Consider the following 8568-nt stretch of genomic DNA (forward strand, 5'->3'; position numbering starts at 1 on the left):
TGATTGCTCTATCACTGGAACACTGCCTACTCAGTGTTTTACTACGAGACAACTCACCGCGTCCCAGCCAAGAGGAGATTCTGCCTGTTTGTTGTCTGAAACCACCTTCTAGACACTCAGAGAGGGGGAATCCTGCGATCTTTGAACTTAAAATGTCGAAACCACAGCGTGCACAACACACACACACACACACACACACACACAAACAAACACACACACACACACTACTGCATGTTCCTGTTTCTGACATCTCCTAGAAAATGGCATTTAAACAACTGCCTACACAAAGGTGACTCATACACCCACTGTTCACATATTTCCACACCATCTTAAAAAATAACACCCACGCACACTTAATTTCACCAACAGTGAAGTTGTAAACTAAATACCTGCAACGCTGACACAATTAGTACCGTCACGTAACCTTGTATAACAGGTCAGGCCCTCTGATGCGTGGTTGCATGGTTTAAAGGATTTCTGTTTTTCTCATTGAGGTATTACTTTGGATGTGCAATAACTCAGTGCTGATGTTTAAAAATTGCATTTAGAACATTTTAGCTTTTTTTTAAGAATTTTATAAAGGAATCCTCTTTTAAAGAATCTAATAATATTTTACCTTAACTTTGTACTTCGTTAAAACTTCTCAAAATGACATCTACATCTTAGACACATGCACAAACAGTCAGAAATAGGAAAACCTCTTCTTAGCACCGGGGGCTCCCTGCTCAGTCGATCACATCAGGATGTGAATAAGGAACCTTTCCATCTGTCCTGAAGTTTAAGGCACTGTGTGTTCCTCTTGAGTCAACACTTGCACCTTATCTGTTCAGAGCCTGTTTGATCTGTGAGTAACTGACACAAATGATGACCCGTCAATCAATATTCCAAATCCCCACTGTGCAATTCTTACGTTTCTCTTACTGATGCGCTGTCCTCAAAGTGTCTTATCAAACAGGGAGTGACTGGTCGCCACTCTGTTGAATACTGTCGGTGACTGCAGCTGACAATTGTTCCACCCCTGCATAACAGCACACTTGCCAGCAATTGCCTCGTCTGAATGCGTGCATACAGCTTGAAGGGTGTAGACACGTTTGCAGTACTCACATTCACAACTATTACAAAGGAGTCAATCCAGTTTTAATAATTAGCAGCTTTAAATCATAAAGTCCTGGCCAGCAAATTGTTCTCATACCATTTACAAACTGAAATCAAATCAAGCAACAATGTGCTTATTAGTATAAACCACATTAAGACCAATCACAGGAGATTACTACTGGAAGGACTGAAATAATCATGTACTTGTACAGGTATGAACTCACACACTCTGCCATGTGTCGTAGCATGCTGAGTCCTGCATAGACACACACCTGCTGCTCCAAAAACAGTGTGTACATGCATGTATGTCTATGGAAGAGGAAGGGAGAGTCACATACTGTTCATTTCACATCTATCTTAAAGAAGCTTAAGCATGAGTGCTTCAGGAAACATCGCGCTTATTAACATCTGAGAACAGTTAACAACCCTTCATTACCTCCGACAAGGAGGTTATGTTTCTGGGAGACTCTGTCTGTTTGTGAACAACATAACTCAAAAAGTGACAAATGGATCTTGGTGAAATTTTCAGAAAATGTCCAAAATGGGAAAAGGAAGAAGTGATTAAATTTTAAAGGTGATCCTGATCACCATCTGAATCCAGGGTTTTTTCAAAAGATTCTTTATTACAGTGAGATAGGGCTGTTTTCACTATGTGTATGTAACTCCATGATAAACAGGTGGATTGCTTTGCAAAACAATGCAAGAAATATGAAATATGTCCTGGGTCATAATAAATTTCAACAGTGTCAGGTAACAAATTATCGTACAAACCTGCAACTAACACCAAATTGTAGCAGACAGTCTGCTGAAAGGGAGTATAACATTAAAGTAGGACTTAAGTGTTGTGTAACAATCACAATATGCTTGGCCTAGGTCGGCGCTCTCTGAGTGCTTTTCTAGTTCTGAATTTAACACAAACCACGACTTTCACACCTGTCTTATAAAAGAAATACAGATGCATAGTGGTGGTCCTTTACGACAACATTCAACAACATCCACAGGTGTAAACGTGTTTAAAAGAGCACATGCAGTCATGTGGTGGCTGTAACGTGTCTGTTCATACAAAAGAAATAGGCTTCTAAGTAAGTGTCAGCATCTTTCTAGAACAGATTATTATAGTGTCAGGTGAAAAATTAAAGTCCATGTTCATAATTTCTGTGACTTGATGACACACAAAATTTAAACCACACAGGGCTGAAAACGATCAACTCATTGTGCTAACATGATGCATGTTTAAACTAAGAAAACACACATGAGGCTAGGTTCCACTTCCAAACAATCTCCAGGATTTACCCACAGCACTAAATCATTCTGACAAATTTCATAGCATGGTAATAATATGAGTTGATATATCTGTCATTTTTTGAAACGAGAGGGAAACTACAGAGTGTGAGCTGCTGCAAATCAGCCTTTGCTTCATTGATTGAGACATATGCACACACACATAAAAGTCAAAAGAAAAAGTGTAAAAACACACCATGATAACATCATATAATGGCCCTCATTCCCTGAGTGATATACAGTACACCTCCTGTGCTTCATGGAAACACTCCTTTACACTCCTCTCTCCTGTGTTTGGGCACTGGTGTGATAAGGCACTGATGGGTTGTATTACTTCACTTGGGTACTCCCAGGGGGAATCCCCCTAGTGTAGCCTTGTATGCGTTGTCTGTGTGTGTGTATGTGTCTGTGTGTGTGTGTCCCCACAGAAAGGGAAGAATGCCACCATTGAGCACCCTGCCATTGCGCCAGCAGTCCTCTCCCCCGCACCCCGCCCCCTCCCGTCCTCGCTTGCACTCTGACGTACAGTTGGAGCAGATTTGGTGACATGAAGATAAAAGCCTTCCTCTGTTTCTCTGTTTTTCCTCTTTCTCTCCAGTGTCACCAGAGCGCTGAGTGCTGCTGCTCTGGCTGTACACATAGAGAGCTCATTCAAACTGACACAATCACTTTTCACTTCTGCTGTGTGATAAGCCAGAGTTCAGAGTGTCCCCCTGCAATATGTCCACCATACAGTCAACAGCTTTGCACCGGAAGTCCAATGATGCTAGAAAACAGTACACTACAGCTGTGCACTGTCATGTGACGAGCAGCGCCATCGAAGGTTTTCATGCAAGGGACTCTTCTTTGTCCTTAATAAATCTGACAACACTGACAGACCTACGGAGGGTTAATAGTGCTAGACAGAGGCAGCAGACACTTAACCTGTCAGAGTCGTTCTTTATGGCTTAATAATTAGTTTTACAAGGAGGAAGAAAAAGAACATAAAACTGTTGATTTGATTTGTAAAATTCAATTTGCCTGACAGAAGTGGTGGTACCAGAGTCATTCATTCATAATGTTTTTGCCTGGCTCAAGTTGGCCACTGTGAAAAGTTTAAGAGGGATCAAGAATGGCTCTTAACCTCTTAAATGTTATAAGGGAGGTTTTGGTTTTTAAAACTGTGTAGTAAGAATAAAATCAGTAGATTCAAAAAAGTATTGCATCACTGGAGGCAAGTATGAAAGCAAGACGAAATTATCAGATATGAAAAGTTTGATAAATGGACACAAGACAAGATGGAACATTCACTCTTGAATCTGCTCAGATCTCAGCATAAGCCAAGACCATAGAAATAAAAAAGAGGAGAGCACAGACAGAAATATTCAAAACTTTAAGGGTGCCAGTATCCTTAAAACGTGAGATATCTGAGGGCAATAAATGTTAAGGTTACTTTTAAGTTAAACTTAAGGTTAAATGTTGAGCAAGTCTTTATTAGTGTAAGAAAGGATTCAGTTTAATTCTCCCTTTGGTGGAAAAAAAGACAGTGCTTGTGTTTGGGTGTGAGTGAGTCACCTGACACGAGATGCTGGTGGACGCAGTTGATTACCCACACGTCCAATTCTATTAAAAGGACACGTCATAATCTCTAATCACTTCCATGTCTGGCGGAATAAAGACTGCTGGTTAATCTGGATTACACGTCACTGTAGTGAGGTCACACAGTCGAGGCAGCTGATACCCCAACTGGTCAGGAAGAGCTGAAGAGGAAGACACCAGGTGAAGCACAACAGAGGGGAGGGGGGAGGGAGAGACAGACACAAAGGATTAAGCAGACGAGTTAGATTAATGGACAAATGATCCATTTAAAACCAACACGGCCAATCATGCCCAGAGTTTCTACCAGACAAAATGAAATGAATGGTACTGACATGAGTTAGTGCAGAAAATAATCAATTAATAAATGACCCATTTATAAGATTTTACCCTGAATGACCATGACCATGCAAGTGAATTGACATGAGGGAAAGCAGCAAATGCAAAATAACTCGTGATCGTGGCCTATAAGATAAGATTTGTCATAAATGCCATAGGGTTTTGATTAGGTTGACCCATAATTTGATATTTTTTCAAACATCAAAGGATGATAGACAACAAGAACCAAACGAGAGATATCAAAATGAATCACAGGAGATGCGAGGATTATCAGTAATAGGTGCAGTATCCACCCAGGTGTTTATGAACATGTACTGTCATATGTTCATTGAGGAAATTGTCAGTTGCGCAAGTCCGTCTTAAAAGCATGGAAATGTGTATTAAGATGGTAAATTTAAATTAAATTACACTATTCATGTTTTGTTTGTTTTATTCCTTGAAGTCTGAAACATCATGTCATGTGATCTGGATACCCTGCAGCTGATACTAGAACTGAAGAACTAAACAACAATGTCTCTTATACGTCCTCCATCAGTTACCACGTGTAACGTGCATGTTTCATGTGGTGACTAGGATAAACTGGGCGCACTGGTGTTTTTGTGTGGACGCTGGGCTTCCCTCTTCATTACGCACACACCCATTAGTAAAGGCACGGCTTCCCTGTCTGCAGGTCAGAGAGCACGTGTAGCACAGGAGAGGGGTTTCCCCGGGGCGGACGTGTAAACATTAGCCTTACGTGACAACCTAGGGTGTGCAAACTCGCCTCACATGGAGTCTTTATTTATTTTATTTTATCAATTTTAGTATGCTGTCCGTTTAAAACTTTCGCTGCGACCTCCCCATGAACAGATAACTGGGTAACCGGATAACAGTGCCCTTCCATGCCGGTGTTCAGACTTCAATGCTCAGCTGGTGAAGGTGAAGCAGCGCTGCTATGCTAAGCTGAGAGCCACCACACTCACAAACCTGGTCCTATGGTCTTTCTTTCCCCGCTTTTCCGACCTCGTCCGCGGGCAGAGGGAACCTGTGGTCGGATTTTCTCTCTGTCGGCACTATCAGCTATCTATCCACGTCTCTGTAATATCTGGTTGACACTAAGTGTGTTGATTTTGTAGCCGTTGCTCACTTTAGGCTGTATTCTATATGGCCCAGGTTTCCTTTGCCAACTGAAATGGGGACACGCTTTCCGGCTAAAAATACCTGTCTACGACTATATTTGGCTTGGCTGGATCACAATCACAACGCTAAAATAGTCGGGCCCGCCCCAGCACAATGAATGAGTTCTCTGCTATCCCACTCTGCCTCCGTTCGCCAGGTGCTATATTTAGCAACAAGGCTTGCGTCAATCACGAGCCCAGTGCGTCAAGGCTTCCCCCGCCCCCTGGGGCTCGTCATTGGTCAGAATTAGGACGTTGACCGAAAAATACGCGCCTCGTGATTGGCTGTGGTGAATTATTGTTCTCGGAGGCTCCGGCGGTAGTTTTTAATTTTCTGGTTTGTGAGTATGCACGAAGACTGTGGCTTCCCACTATATCCTGTCGAACGAGCAAAGGTTAGCATACCTGTTATAGTGTTTCCTCACTTTTGACTTAACAGATCAACAAGTCTAAAACTGAGCAGTTTTTTGAGTCATGTCGATTTTATCTACGTTTCCTGTAAAGTGAAACCCCTTTGATACATACATCTTTACTTTTTGTATATGGATCGAAATATATTTTAATACCCACCAGTCAAGGGTTTTATGAACTAGATCAAATTGCCCACATTACAGTTTCAGGTTTTTTTGTTTTATTTGTTTGCTACACAAAACTGAGGCTTTCTACATAAAAGCATTTACTGAAATTATTTAATTTGTAACTAGAAAAGCACACTTGTTATGCAAAATAATATACAACTTTACACTATGCCAGCAACTTTTGTGGGTGGGTGTTTTGAACCACTCTGGTCAAATGTAAGTTATAAAAATATTCAAACTGATAAATTCAAATGGCCCAGAAGCAGGTTAAAACTAGCAGCACTGCCATATAGTCTGACATGACAAAATACCACTGGACGGATTCATTATAGCCTGGAGGCAACTATTCTATACTGAACCTTTTTACAGGTGGACTCTTGTCCCAGGAAGTAGAGGATTGAGTATCTATTAAAGACACACTGACATTACAAGAGAGTAGTTTTAAACAAATGAGGGAGTACAAAGATTTAGCATGTTGTGTAGGAGTACCTGAAGAGAAGCATTCAGTCTAATCCTGTAGGCCTAAGTGTGTATTGTTTTCTTTGATGCATTATGCTGCTGAGCCAGAGAGAAATGCCCAGGTCACATGATTGACTTAAAAACTGTACTCTGCAGTAGTAACCATATCTGAAGTTTTAGAATTATCGCATTCAAATCTATTGCTAACAAAGCAACAGGGGATATGACCTGTTACATGTGGTCCTCTCCCTTTTTTTGACTTGTGTGACTTAAATGTTTTACAGGTAAAACTTATGTTTATTGCAGTTTTTTAAGGGAATTACATTTCCTGAGCGTCAAACTGACACCCCGTTTAAAAAAAACAAGGCATAACCTGCATTTGAACCAATGAACTTGGCAAACGCATGAGGTACAGATTGCCTGAGCTCGCCCGCCGGATCCCCCATAGCTTCCTCCCCTGCAACCATCAAACCAACCATCCCTCCCCCTCGCTTTCTCTGATCCTCTCTCCACCTCTCTCTCTCTTTGGCACGGAGCACGAGGCTTATGTGTCTGGTACTGTACAGAGGGAGAGAGGCAGAGAGGGAGAGGGAGCTCTACTTGAGTGACGTCACCTCTCCCATGGCGTCACATTGACGTAGCGCATACCAGCCGCTCTATGTGGAAGCGGAGCCCACATAAATGCACTATTTGACTTTCTCCCCCTCAGACGGCGCACATAAACAAAGCCGCGTTACAACTCCACACTTTGCAAAGCACTCAGCTGCTCTGAATGACAAACTCGCCGCTCACGAGAACGAACGCAGACACGCTCCTCTCACCTGGGAGTTTTTTAATTTTTAACTACTTTGTAAACTTTAGAGAAAGTAAGAGGAGGAACGAGAAACTTTTTTCTTACCGATGCACTCCGTTTTCCTCTACAGTTCTGCTTAGATTTTTGAAACCTTTTTTTCTTCATTTCCTCGACTCTTTGTGATTACTCTGGATGGCAATAGGATACTTTGTACGAGGTTATTACCACATGTAAAAACGGAACCGCCACAGCAAACAGGTGAGAAAACAGTGAATGAATGAGAGAATGAATGAGAGACACTGACTAGTAGCTGTAGTTTTATATTACCCAAATCATATGTGTTTTGTACTGATATGCCTGATGTGTCCAGTCTGTTCAACTTTGTGAGTCCAACCTGTTGATATGTTCAGCTCCACACTCGTATAGCTGGTCATATTTCGACCGCATGTGTGTGCTTTCTTTCTCTCTCTCGGAGCCAATGAAGCCGATTTTGAATTTAATTTGTGCTGGGAAGGTATCATATCCCTTCTGGTTGTCATGGAAATGAGATGCCTTACACTCACACAATGAATTGTGGAGTCAGACGCACTAATGGTCTGAGTGGAGGATAGTCTAACCTATATTCAGGCAGGGACTGAGAGAGAGTTGAAGCTCTTTGATTTCATGCAATGTGATGTTTGCTCTCACTATTAAGCGTTTTTTGGGGTAGATTTTGTTAACAAGTGAAGAAAAGGATTTGAATGTTGTGCTGTGAGTGTGTTCAGGGACTAAGGGGGCGTGTTTCTCCATATGTCAAAGAGTCTCAGTCTATCAGTGTTACCGTATTTTTTCACCAATAAGGTCCTCGTGCAGCATTTTGATTCTTAACACTGTTTTGGACTTTTTGAAATTCTGAAACATATTGGCTTAATATAAGGAGGTTTCCCAAACAGTTTTGATTAAAACAGCCCAAGCTGTCGCCCAGCTGGTGTGCTGTGAGGACATGGCCTTTCTACCCATTGATCGTGGGGAGAGCACCCGCAGTCATTCACCATAAAGCCGCATCAAATTTCTGGAGCCCTCTGTGAAATATATCCTGGAGACATTTCATGACAACTGTACTCTGCAGCAGCTGCTAAAGCTGTGATGTGTAATCGGTAAAAACCACTGCTGTAACTTGCTGATTTCAGCTTTTTTCTTTTTGTCTTTCATAGTCTTGGGTTTACGCACGCACGTAATCGTGCACACAGGCGCTTCTGACTGTCTCCGTGTCAGGGCTGATTTACAGTACTCACATATTTCCCTGTTCCCT

The 8568-nt window shown here is 41.8% G+C and overlaps 1 long non-coding RNA gene across 1 annotated transcript in view; it reads right to left on the minus strand.

Moving 5' to 3' along the window:
• LOC141801380 (uncharacterized) overlaps positions 1–5598 on the minus strand; it is a 34944-nt gene extending 29346 nt beyond the window's left edge. Inside the window, exons 1-2 of the long non-coding RNA XR_012599389.1 lie at positions 5257–5598; positions 3931–4115 (exon numbers count right to left, since the gene is read on the minus strand). This is a non-coding gene — a long non-coding RNA (uncharacterized LOC141801380). The remainder of the gene's footprint in view (positions 1–3930; positions 4116–5256) is intronic.
• Between the last annotated feature and the right edge of the window lie 2970 nt (positions 5599–8568).

Source organism: Halichoeres trimaculatus, unplaced genomic scaffold, assembly GCF_033239565.1.
Source record: "Halichoeres trimaculatus isolate MK-OKI-2021-1 unplaced genomic scaffold, fHalTri1.1 fHalTri1_scaffold_12, whole genome shotgun sequence".
NCBI lineage: Eukaryota > Metazoa > Chordata > Actinopteri > Labriformes > Labridae > Halichoeres > Halichoeres trimaculatus.